At 52.4% G+C, this 10,947-nt stretch overlaps 1 pseudogene; it reads left to right on the forward strand.

Moving 5' to 3' along the window:
* The first annotated feature begins 4,130 nt into the window (after positions 1-4,130).
* Positions 4,131-5,910, forward strand: LOC119359382 (annotated as a pseudogene).
* Positions 5,911-10,947: the final 5,037 nt, after the last annotated feature.

Genomic DNA, 10,947 nt, shown 5'->3' on the forward strand with positions numbered 1-10,947 from the left:
GCGCCGCCCGCCTCCACGCCGGCGCCGCCCCGGCAACCGCCGCCCCGCCCTCCGGTCCCCTCGTCGCCGGCCGCTGCCTCCTTCCCCGTCGTCGCCGGTGAACAGTACCGCCGCCGCCTCGGCTTCCGCGCCGCGATCCCGATCTGGATCCGGTCGCGTGAACAGTAAACCCTAACCCCGATTTTTTTTGCTAAGTCCTGAAATTTTGATCCATGTTGCTCTGTTCGAGGTCCCGTAACTTTGCAACCTTAGCTCCGTTTTGGGCATATGATATATCAAAATCTTCGCCTCGACATGTGCATGATTTCATTCCATTGCATCATTTGCATTTGGGGTCATCTTGATACCCTAAATGCTGTTAGAAGGAGGCTTCGTGAGTTAAATTGCAGATCCGTTAGTTCATCATGCACTTTTGTCATTTTTGCTATGTTTAATCCGTGCATGATATGCCTGTGCCCCTTTGGGATGTATTGTGAAGCATTTTGTCTTCTTTCCAGAGGTGCCACCCATGCATTTTTAGGATGTGTGTGTTGTCTTGTGCAAGCTTGCGAAGAGAGGTACCTGAGATTGCAGATTTCAGGGACTTAGTGATTTTCGCTAAGTCTGGGATATTTTAGTTCATGATGCGATATGTCCAGCTTGTTTCCTAGTGATCCGTGCCTCTTTTGAGGATGATCAGTAAGGGAGTTTTGATATTTATGTCATGCTCTATCAATCCATGTCTTTGTTGGCATTTGTGGAGTGCTCTAGGTTGACTCATTCGAGCTCAACTTTTGCTTCGTTGTTAATCTGGGTAGATCGTCAACTTGTTTGCGATTTCGCCGATGCTACTGTTAGTGTTCCATGCATGCTATGCCTTCGTTCTTGCCATGTGTAGCTAGCACTTTGTGCCTTCTTGATGGTTATATGCTTTCCTTGCCATGACTTGCACCGTAGTGAGTGCATCGAGCTCGTTTACATGCCTTCGTGAGTTAAATTTCAGCATGTCTCAGTTTTCACTAAGTCTGAAAACTGATTGTGTTCGAGCGATGTTCGTGAGCTCGGTAGAGTATTTTGTGAACCCTTTTGGCCCCAGGTCACTTTGGGTGTTTTATTAAGCTTGTTGAGTAGCTCCATTCCATGTTCTTACTTGTCATGTTCAGGTTTTCTATCATGTTGTTTTTCTGCTTCGAAGAGAGCATCGTGATCTGAAATTTCAGACTAGTGCTAATTTCACTAAGTCTGAGATCTGTTTTGCATTTGCGTTTTAGCCATGCTTGTTTGAACCTCTTAATGGATGAATTTGCCTATGGCTCAGTGCTAGTGTTTTGTCAACCATCTTGTGTACTTCACTGCCATGTATTTTGTTTTCATGTTTGGTGGCTGTAGCATGTTCATTTCGTTGCATTTAGATGCCTACTTGCTGTAAATCGCAGACCGGTGTCATATCTTAAAACGCTTGCCATTTCTAAACCGTAACTCCGATTCCAATGATCTTTACATCGTTTTCAAGCGATTTCATCCCCTCTATCCAGTGGCACACTTGGTTTTCCAAGTTGATATCAGGTTCATGCATTTCCTGTCATATCTTGCATTTTGCATCCCGCATCGCATCCCGCATAGCATATCGTCATTTCATCATATTGCTTGGTCTTGCCCGTGGTTGATTGTATCCTTGTTGCTCGTTTGTCTTGTTGGGTAGAGCCGGGAGACGAGTTCACTACCGAGGAGCCCGTTGAGTTTGCTTGTGAGGATCCAGTCAACTCTGACAACTGTGCAGGCAAGATGATCATACCCTCGAAATCACTACTATCTTTGCTATGCTAGTTTGCTCGCTCTTTTGCTTTGCCACTGCTACGATGCCTACCTTTTGCTTGTCAGCCTCCCAATTGCCATGTTGAACCCCTAACCCACCATTGTCCTAGCAAACCGTTGATTGGCTATGTTACCGCTTTGCTCAGCCCTTCTTATAGCGTTGTTAGTTGCAGGTGAAGATTGGAGCCGTTCCTTGTTGGAACATTTATATTCTTGTTGGGATATCATTATATTGCTATGTTATCTTAATGCATCTATATACTTGGTAAAGGATGGAAGGCTCGGCCTCTCGCCTGGTGTTTTGTTCCACTCTTGCCGCCCTAGTTTCCGTTATATCGGTGTTATGTTCCCGGATTGTGCGTCCCTTACGCGGTTGGGCTATAATGGGAACCCCTTGATAGTTCGCCTTGATTAAAGCTTTTCCAGCAATGCCCAACATTGGTTTTACCATTTGCCACCTAACCTCTTTTTCCCTTGGGTTTCCGGAGCCCAAAGGTCATCTTATTTTAACCCCCCCCGGGCCAGTGCTCCTCTGAGTGTTGGTCCGAACCAGGCAGCCTGCGGGGCCACCTCGGGGAAACTTGAGGTTTGGTTTTACTCGTAGCTTGACCTATCCGAGCGTGCCCTGGGAAAGAGATATGTGCAGCTCCTATCGGGATTTGTCGGCACATTCGGGCGGTGTTGCTGGACTTGTTTTAACCTGTCGAATCATCTTGTTGTACCGAGATACCGAGTCTGATCGGTGTGTCTTGGGTGGAGGTCTATTCCTTCGTTGACCGTGAGAGCTTGTTATGAGCTAAGTTGGGACCCCCTGCAGGGATTGATCTTTCGAAAGCCGTGCCCGCGGTTATGGGCAGATGGGAATTTGTTAACGTCCGGTTGTAGATGACTTGAACTAAACTTAATTAAAATAAATCAACCGTGTGTGTTACCGTGATGGCCCCTTCTCGGCGGAGTCCGGGAAGTGGACACGGTGTTGGAGTTATGCTTGCGCATGATGTTCCTTTAGCTTCTCGCTCGTGCTTCGCCTTCTCTTCTCGCTCTCTTTTGCGTATAAGTTAGCCACCACATATGCTAGTCGCTGCTGCAGCTCCACTTATATTTGCCTTATCCATCCCTATGAGCTTAAATAGTCTTGATCGCGTGGGTGTGAGATTGCTGAGTCCCTGTGGCTCACAGATACTACAACTCCAGATGCAGGTCCAGGTGATTCCGCTCCAGTTGACGATTACGAGCTCAAGTGGGAGTTCGACGAGGACTCTCAGCGATACTACGTGTCCTTTCCAGATGATCAGTAGTGGTGCCTAGTTGGGGTTATCGATTCAGGACCTTGTCGCATGTTGGGTTCTTTTCCATTTTGGCGCCGTAGTCGGGCCATGAGTGTTTGTTTGATGGATGTTATTTATGTACTCTGATGTGACGTGGCGAGTGTAAGCCAACTATGTTATCTCCCCCTTTTATTATATATTACATGGGATGTTGTAATGATTGCCCGACTTGCGACATTGCTTTCAATGCGGTTATGCCTCTAAGTCGTGCCTCGACACGTGGGAGCTATAGCCGCATCGAGGGCGCTACAATCTTAGAGGACGAGGCATCACCCCACTCGACATTGGTGGGTATAGATGGAATCTTGTGCACGTCCACCACCAAGTCCTTGCTTCCGGTCATATGATTAGTGGCTCCACTATCGAGCAACCATGATCCCCCACTGGAAGCAAACACCTACAAGAGATCAATGCTTGGTTTTAGGTACCTATTTTGTAATGGGTCATTTGATGTTAGTGACAAGGGTCTTAGGAACCCAAATAGACCATTCAGTGTACTCATAAGGAGAACCAACAAATTTAGCATAAACATGCCCATCACTAGCACGACATAACACATAGGAAGAGTTAAAGTCGCCGGCTTCATTGGAAGGGGTGACATTGCCCTTCTTGACAACACCACCCTTCACATTGTTCTTCTTCTTCTTTGGAGCGCCCTCTCCCTCTTTCATAAAGGTTTGCTTGAGAGGAGGAGGTCGTTTGGTGTTGACCTTAAAGGCTAGTAAAACCCATAGGGGTGTCCACAACCTCCACATTTTCCTCATTGCACTGTACCCATTGTTGACCTCGAAGTTGAACTGATCAAAATTTTAAAATGTGGTACAAGTTGCCATCCCTGACAGAACTTCATTAGTCTTGCTATTAAGCATCATGAGGTTATCTCTAAGGTTAATTAGCAACCCTGAATAAAAAGGGCGAATTTGCTTGCGTTCATGCCGTCAACACCCACCACCGGCCGCTACAATATCCCCGCAGATTATTTTCCCCGTGCACGCTGCGTGTCTCTGATCCATGCCACCAACTTCCCACCGGCATTCAAACATTCCCGACCTCTTTCTTGCAGTACAAATGGAGCATCTCCACCGGAATCCTAGCGACCAGTCCGTCCCGCCGCCGCCGCCGCCATGGAGGATTGGCTCTTCTACTCGCTCACCACCATGCTCTGCCTCCTCAGCTCGCTGCTGCTGCGGGCCCGGGCCCGCAGCCCGTCCCATTCCGCGACGCTGACGCCGCCGCTGCCTCCAGGTCCGGTGCCGCTGCCGGTTCTGGGCCCGCTGCTCCACCTGGCGCGTCGCGACTTCGACCTGGAGCCGTGCTGCGGCGCCTCGCGCGGGCCTTCGCGCCATTGTGGCTGGCGCGGCCGATGATATTCGTCGCGACGCGAGGCCCGGCCCACCGCGCCCTCGTCCAGCGGGGCGCCGCCTTCGCCTCCCGCCCGTGCGCCACCGCTCCCGCCGCCGCCGTGCTCACCAGCGGCGGCCGCAACATCAGCTCCGCACCGTATGGGCCCACCTGGCGCGTGCTCCGTCGCACCCTCGCCTCCGGCGTGCTCAACCCGGTCCGCCTCCGCGCCTTCGCCCCCGCGCGGCGCTGGGTGCTCGACGTCCTCCTCTCCCGCATCCGCTCCGGTGGCGGCGTCGTTGCCGTCATGGAGCCCTTCCAGTACGCCATGTTCTGCCTCCTGGTGTACATGTGCTTCGGCGGCGATCGCCTCGGCGACGCGCGCGTGAGGGACATCGAGGCGCTGCAGCGTGACCTCCTCGCCAACTTCCTCAACTTCCAGGTCTTCTCCTTCCTCCCGCCGCTCACCAAGCTCGTCTTCCGCCGCCGGTGGACCAAGCTCGTCTCGCTGCGCCGGCGGCAGGAGGAGCTCTTCGTCCCGCTCATCCGTGCCAGGAGGGAGGCCGGCGCTGGCGGCGACTGCTACGTGGATTCCCTGGTGAGGCTTGCCATCCCGGAGGATGGAGGGAGGGGGCTCACTGACGGCGAGATCGTCAGCCTCTGCTCCGAGTTCCTGAGCGCCGGGACCGACACCACTGCCACGGCGCTGCAGTGGATACTCGCGAACCTGGTCAAGAACCCGGCGATGCGGGACAGGCTAAGGGAGGAGGTCTCCACTGCCGTCGACGGCGAGCTACGAGAGGAGGACCTACAGGGGATGCCGTACCTCAAGGCCGTGGTGCTGGAGGGGCTGAGGCGGCACCCGCCGGGGCACTACGTGCTGCCGCACGCCGCGGCGGAGGAGACGACGCTGGACGGGTACCGCGTCCCAGCGGGCACGCCGGTAAACTTCGCGGTGGGCGACATCGGGCTGGACGAGGAGATCTGGATGGCGCCGTCGGAGTTCCGGCCGGAGCGGTTCCTGCCGGGCGGCGAGGGGGAGGACGTGGACCTCACCGGCAGCAAGGAGATCAAGATGATGCCGTTCGGCGCCGGCAGGAGGGTCTGCCCCGCCATGGCGCTGGCGCTGCTGCACCTCGAGTACTTCGTGGCCAACCTGGTCAGGGAGTTCGAGTGGCGCGAGGAGGCCGGCGAGGAGGTGGACCTCACCGAGAAGCTCGAGTTCACGGTTGTCATGAGGCGGCCGCTCAAGGCGAGGGCTGTGCCGCTGAGGCAAGGAATGCCCATCGCTGCCACGGGCTCAGGTTGATCGATGGGGGCGAACCATCTTCTCCTTTCTCGAATGTTTAGTAGTGCACCATAGCTTCTCGTTGCTCATGATCATATAAAGATGGTAATTAGATTAAGCTTGTCTTCTTGTTTTCTTAATTTGCTTTTGCTAATGAAATGTAATGTGTGATTTTCTAATCTAAAGTCAGATTAAAATGAAACCAATGAACGTACAGGAGAACTGCGTCTTCTATTCAGAAAGCGCGAAAATGTCAAAAATTCTCCTGTATCCATGAGATTTAACCGAAGAGGAGCTTTGGCGTAGTGATAAAGCTAGTGCCTTGCGACCATGTGGTCACGGGCTCAAGTCTTGAAAACAATCACTTATAGAATATAGGTAAATATTGCGTACAATAGACCCAAAGTGATCGGACCCTGCACAAGCGGGAGCTACATGCACTAGGTTGCCTTTTTTATCCATGAGATTTAACCCAAAGAGCGAAATAAACAGACAAATACGAATACATTCTTTTTCTGGAACCTACATGAGATGATATCAATCAGTTAAGATCCTAAGCATATTAAGGGCGTGTTCGGGAGCCCTCTGGCTTCTCAAATCCTCATCTCCAGCCCGGAGTCCAGCCGAACGGGTCAACTCCTGGCTTTTGGAACGAGAAGCTGGTTAGAAACCGCGTGCAAAATCGAAGGAATCATGGAGTTGGGAAAACGTGGCTCCGCAGAAACTGGAAAGCGGGATTTGAAAATAATTACTTGCTTGTGCCACCGCCAAGTGACATTGCGTACCGGTTCGCGAGCAACTAATCATATTCTCTCTCTCCCTCCTAACTCGTACGCCATCCCCTCTTTTCTTCTTGTTGGGCTGAAGAGGAGAAAATGAGCTAATTGGGCTGCAAGACCATCTCTCTCCGTACCAAGCCTGGCTACATCCAAGCCTAATGGGCTGGCAGCCCATGCGAGCGCTAATGATTGAGAAGCTACTGTCCCGAATGGTTTTCAAACTCCAGGATTTTTACGAGAAGCTAGCAGCTGGTTACGGGCTGAGGAGTCGAGGAGTTTAAGGCTGAAGAGGACTACCGAACAGGCCCTAAGGCACATGTTTATCTACTGGAATGTAGATGTCTTGAACTAATTTCATCGTTATGTACAGTTCAGCCACTCCACTCCTACCTAGCAAATAAATTGGTAATCAGGTATTAGCTAGTTGCCACTTCATCATCTAGTATGAGGCTACGAGCATGCTCCAAGAACCACATGCACAAGAGAAAATATTCTTACTTGCTTAAATCAATGAAATTTAACAAGCAAGAGTATATGTTAAAATTTACATTTCTGAAATTTGCTTACTTGCTCACAACCTTTGTTGGAAAAGGCGGCACTTAGGCACGCTTAGGCGCTAGGTGACAGTCTTTTAGCCTTGCTCTCAACTCTTCATATTCACTTGCAACACAAGTACCGCTTGGTGGACTTTTCTATAAAAGTAAGAACCCACTCCGCCTTGCGCCTAGCCAGATCATTTCCTCGAACAAGAGTGCTTTCATCTTGGGCCGCAGCGTCCACAATAATTTTTTGTTGGTTCAGCCAACGACCAAGTTTCTTCATAAACACAAGGCTCTGAGAGTGCTCCTCAAGCTGGACATCGCCCACGCCTTCAACTTGGTATCCTGGCCCTTCCTCCTAGAGACTCTCAAACTCCTTAGATTCAGCAATGGCTGGTGCAAGTGTGTTTCAATCCTACTCTCCACAACATTGATTGGGGTGCTCGTCAATGGTCACCCCATGCCAGTATCCCCCACGTGTGTGGGTTACAGCAGGGAGATCCTCTGTCCCCATGCTATTCACCATGGTGATCGACGTGCTTAACTCCCTTCTCCATCACGCGGTCCATGTTGGAGTCCTTCAGCTCCTCACCACACACCTTGCCGCTTCGAGCATCTCTCTCTTTGCAGATGATGTGGTAATTTTCTGGCATACAAACCCTTCGGAGGATTTTGTGGCTGGAATTGATTGCAAGTAATACCTTCGAGCATTGTCCGCACCAATAATAACCCAATATTTCTTGCACTTCAGACGTAAACAAGGGAGTAAAATAGTTTTGTATATGAGGGTTTAATCCAGCCATACTTCTAACTAATTCCAATTGTCATCTTGCAATCTTTTCAAAGTTCCTCTTTCTTCTAGCACACACAAAGGCCTGAAAGAAATCGGTGTTGCGACGTTCACCACTTTTCAACCAAGTTGCCCGAGACCTTTGTTGGGGAATGTAGTATTTCAAAAAATTTACCTACGATCATGGAAGATCTATCCAGGAGAATCATAACAACGAGCGAGGAGAGTGTGTCCATGTACCCTTGTAGACCGAAAGCGGAAGCATTTAGTAACGCGGTTGATGTAGTCGAACGTCTTCGCGATCCAACCGATCCAAGTACCAAATGCACGGCACCTCCGTGATCTGCACACGATCAGCTCGGCGACGTCCCTCGAACTCTTGATCCAGTTGAGGCCGAGGGAGAGTTTCATCAACACGTCGGCGTGGTGACGGTGATGATGAAGTTACCGGCGTAGGGCTTCACCTAAGCACTACGACAATATGACCGAGGTGTAAAACTGTTGAGGGGGGCACCGCACACGCCTAAGAGATTGGCTGTTGTCCCTTTGGGGTGCCCCCTGCCCTCGTATATAAAGGAGGGGAGGAGGAGGCCGGCCAACAAGGGGCGCGCCAGGGAGAGGGGAGTCCTACTAGGACTCCAGTCCTAGTAGGATTCGGCCCCACCCTTTTTTTCCTTCTACCGGAGGGGGAAAAGGGGAAGGAGAGGGACTAGGAGAAGGAAAGGGGGGTGGCGCCACCTTCCCAAGTCCAATTCAGTCTCCTCCCTTGTTGGGGGCACACCAAACCCCTGTGGGCTGGTTAGCCTCCCTCCTGTGGCCCATAAGGCCCATATCTTTCCCCGGGGGGTTCCGGTAACCTCCCGGTACTCCAGAAAAATGCTTGAACCACTCGGAACCATTCCGATGTCCAAATGCAACCTTCCAATATATAAATCTTTACCTCTCGACCATTTCAAGACTCCTCGTCATGTCCGTGACCTCATCCGGGACTCCGAACAACCTTCGTTCATCAAATCACATAAACTCATAATACAAATCGTCATTGAACGTTAAGCATGCGGACCCTACGAGTTCGAGAACTATGTAGACATGACCGAGACACATCTCCGGTTAAAAACCAATAGCGGAACCTGGATGCTCATATTGGCTCCTACATATTCTACGAAGATCTTTATCGGTTAAACCGCATAACAACATACGCTGTTCCCTTTGTCATCGGTATGTTACTTGCCCGAGATTCGATCGTCGGTATCATCATACCTAGTTAAATCTCATTAGCGGCAAATCTCTTTACTCATTCCGTAATGCATCATACTGCAACTAACTCATTAGTCACATTGCTTGCAAGGCTTATAGTGATGTGCATTACTGTCGGTGTGGAACGACACCTATGGGATCACAAGAATCCCTACTACGGTTGCCGGGGCACAGGGTTGCCAGGAGAGCAGGGCTAGTAGATAGCACAAGGATCGTTTACCCAGGTTCGGGCCGTGAGGATGCGTAAAACCCTAGTCCTGCTTTGGTGGGTGTATTTCTGAGAGTTCTTGAGCTCTTGAACTAGCTGTGGTCAGCGCGTGGTTCCAAAGAGCCGAATCCTTCTCCTCGTTGCCTCGGGCCTCCTTTTATAGGAAAAAGGGGTTGCCACAATGGCACATAGGAGGTGGAAAGGTCTACAGTGGCGCGAGGTTATCCCTCGTATTACAGGACAAGGTGCATTTAATGCATCGCTTAGGTGTCCCCTTGCTTTATTGGGGACGGGGGTGAGGCCCGACCCATCCGTCGCCACTCCTCCTTGTCTTGACACGCGCCCTCGCCAGTGAGGTGCGGGGCGCCATGTAGGCAGCCAGGCAGCTGAGGTGGCGTTGTGGCGGAGCCTCCACGAAGATCCGCATGTCGCCACGTAGGCGCTCAATGAGTTGGCCTGGGAGCTGCATGTTGCCACGCAGGTGCCTGCCTAGTTGGTTGGGTTGGCAGCTGCATGTGAATGGTGGTGGAAGCTTGATCGGCGCGGGTTTGGTGGTGGCCTCGCTGGCGTCCTTGGTGAGGGCCTTGCCGGGTGGCCCGGCAAGGGTCTTGCCGTGGCGTGCTGTCGTCCCCGGCAAGGATCTTGCCGGGGGTCTGGTGGCCTTCCTCGGCAAGGATCTTGCCGAGAGTCGTCGTCTTCTAATCCTCATCTGATCTTGAATGTGTCTTCACAAAGATCTGCATGCCACCACAGAGGTGCCTTCCCGAGCCCTGGCTCCATGCTAACGATGGTGCTGGGGGCCGTGGGCTCAAGGGTGGCTCGCTCTGTTGGTGCGGGGCGAGCTGTCCCGGCAAGGGTCTTGCCGGGGCCGCTGAGGCCGCCCGGCAAGGGTCTTGCCGGGGGATCCTGTTTCGTCCCTCTGCTCTTTGTGGTCTTGGCCTTGGCGTTGCTTTGATTGTCTTGGGCTTCGATCTTACCTTGGCTCACCTCCCTCGTTCTGCTTGGTGTGGTCGTGGGCGCGGCTCTGACTGCCAGTGCACAGGTAAAGGGGTACAAAAACGTGCCCCTATTTTTGTACACCGACAGGAGCCCCCGGGTCTCGGCCACACATAGGCGCGACACGTTGTTGGGCCAAGCCCAAAACGATGCAGGGGCAGGTGGGGTGGTTTTTATCGTGGTAAGATTCTTCGCGCGCTCCGCCTCCCACGACCCGCGTGCGTGCCGCGGCGTGGAGGGGTGTGCGTGACGTGGGCGGCATGCGTGGGGCGGTTTCCACACGCATGCGTCACTTCGCAGTAAATGGGCAGCGCGCCCCGTGGTTTTCCCATAAAAAGGGATAACCGCGGGCGCACTGTTTCTTTTACTCTCAGTGCAACTCCAATCTCGGAGACCTCCGTCTGCTTCCCTCTTCTTCTTCAAGCTTCGTCCCCGCTTGCCGCCGTGGTGCCTCCGCCGCCCTCCGTCCTGCCCTCCTCCCCTAGCCGTCATGGCGCCAAAGTCCACCAAGGGTAAGGGAGTGGCTAAGGATGCCGGAGCCGCCAGAAAGTGCGCTGGCGGTGCAGCGGACGCAGTCTGCCTTCTTCCCCTCAACGGTCAACGTGTTCGAGCTTGGGGACTCCTTCA

The sequence above is a fragment of the Triticum dicoccoides genome, chromosome 2A (assembly GCF_002162155.2).
Source record: "Triticum dicoccoides isolate Atlit2015 ecotype Zavitan chromosome 2A, WEW_v2.0, whole genome shotgun sequence".
NCBI lineage: Eukaryota > Viridiplantae > Streptophyta > Magnoliopsida > Poales > Poaceae > Triticum > Triticum dicoccoides.